Source organism: Suricata suricatta, chromosome X (genome assembly GCF_006229205.1).
Source record: "Suricata suricatta isolate VVHF042 chromosome X, meerkat_22Aug2017_6uvM2_HiC, whole genome shotgun sequence".
NCBI lineage: Eukaryota > Metazoa > Chordata > Mammalia > Carnivora > Herpestidae > Suricata > Suricata suricatta.
The window spans coordinates 68,832,792-68,834,731 of NC_043717.1; the positions used below are offsets into that span (position 1 = coordinate 68,832,792).

At 56.3% G+C, this 1,940-nt stretch overlaps 1 protein-coding gene across 4 annotated transcripts in view; it reads left to right on the top strand.

Moving 5' to 3' along the window:
• Positions 1–943: 943 nt before the first annotated feature.
• The window catches only part of TCEAL2 (transcription elongation factor A like 2), a 3,970-nt gene continuing 2,973 nt past the window's right edge, over positions 944–1,940 (top strand). Inside the window, exon 1 of one of the 4 annotated variants that reach the window (XM_029930257.1) lies at positions 944–1,006. The gene's annotated coding sequence lies outside the window, so the exon portion shown is untranslated. The other 3 variants (XR_003905074.1, XM_029930256.1, XM_029930255.1) reach the window with 3 other exon arrangements.

A 1,940-nucleotide genomic window follows, 5' to 3' on the forward strand; every position in this document is an offset into this window, starting at 1 on the left:
CCAAGTGCCCTCCTCCATCACCACCACCTCTTTTGCCCCCTCCCCCTTCAACCCTCAGTTCGTTTTCAGTATTCAATAGTCTCTCAAGTTTTGCGTCCCTCTCTCTCCCCAAATCTCTTTCCCTCTTTCCCTCCCCCTGGTCCTCCGTTAGGTTTCTCCTGTTCTCCTGTTAGACCTATGAGTGGAAACATATATCTGTCCTTCTCCGCCTGACCTATTTCGCTTAGCATGACACCCCCGAGGTCCATCCACTTTGTTGCAAATGGCCATATTTCATTCTTTCTCATTGCCATGAAATACTCCATTGTGTACATATACCACATCTTCTTGATCCATTTATCAGGTGATGGACATTTAGGCTCTTTCCGTGTTTTGGCTATTGTTGACAGTGCTGCTATGAACATTGGGGTACATGTGCCCCTATGCGGCAGCACTTCTGTATCCCTTGGAAAATCCCTAGCAGTGCTATTATATTTTAACACTTTCTTTTTTAACTGTCTGACACTCTCCAAATAAGAACAGGTCAAATATTGGAGTGCAAGTTTCAAGTGTGAAAGGAAATGAAGGGAGAAGGTGAGAAGGAAGTTGGTGAAAGCAGTTGGGGGTATACTGATTTTGAGGTTCCTCAGGGACATTCAAGCAGTGGTAGTCAATAGACAGTTGGCAAAGAGGGTCCCAGGGGAGCAAATAGCCTGGAGACGGAGATTTGAGAATCATCTGTGGTTGGAGGGAAATGAACAGAAATCACTAAGGGAGAGAGAACATGTGGACTGAGGAGAGAGGAGGCCCAGGAACACAGCTACTCAAGGTGGCAGGCAGCTCCGCTTCCTGGCAGACTGCTACCAGAGCTCTGGAGTCAGGCAGAGCTGGTCTTGAAAGCAGCTTGTGGGATTCAATTGCTGAGTGCTCTTGGCAAAGTCGGGTACCCTCCCTGCGATCAGCTGTCACACCTGGCAGTGACGTACATCTCAGAGGGATGCTGTGCGAGGACCTGAGATGCGCCCTGGTAAAGCACCTGCGGTTGAGAAGCCTCTGGACTGCTCTCTCGGTGACACCCCACCTTGCCATACTGCTCCCCACCGTCTGTGGCTGTCCGGTCTCTAGGGAATGGAGATGAGGGGCCTGGGTGGGGGACCGAGCTTGGGTGACGCGAGGCTCACGTGACCGGCCGGGCGCCGACGTGGGCAGCAGCCCCCGCGCCAGCCTGCTCGCCCGCCCTGCGGTCCGATCCCTGCGCTGTCCGCTCCCGTCGCCCGCGCGGAACCAGCTCCCTGAGCTGCCTGGGCGGCGGGCGAGGGGCCCGCGGGCTTCGGCGAGCCCGAGGAGGCTCAGGCCTGCCCCGGAACCGCAGGTCGGTGTGAAGGTGGGCGCTCCCGGCGGCCCCGGGCAGGGGTGTAGGTGGATGGGAGTAGGATCTGGGAGCAGCGCGGGCTGGGGAAGGGTCCGGAAGGTTGGAGAGGAGGGGAATGCGGCGCGGACCTGGGTAGGTGAGGAGGGAGCGCCTCGCAGTAGGCCCCGCCACCGCCTCCCCGCCGCCCCTCATCTGAGCCCTTCATCCATTTTTTGGACCTGAAATGGGGGGTGGGGGCGCCCCCACAGCGCGACAGTGAAATGTAGACAGACATATTCTAGAAATAACTCCCTCTCACACTCTGCACCTTAATGGAAATATTGACCTCCGCAGAAAGGGCGTGGGGTGGGTTGCCTGTCTGCAGGGGAGGGGTGTAACCAAGACCCAAACAGTTTGGAAACCATCCTGGTCTGGAGCCTGAGGCCTAAAAAGTAATGGCGGCCGGGATGTGGGGGAGATATGGGAGGGAAATGTTGGATGAGGAGGGCCCAGATTCCGGAAAGAAAGTTAAATGGGCTGAGAGCACAGGCGCTGCCCTTGTTTCCTGTCTCTCTGCAGGTCTGTGTGTCTGTCCCCAGCACTCTGCAAG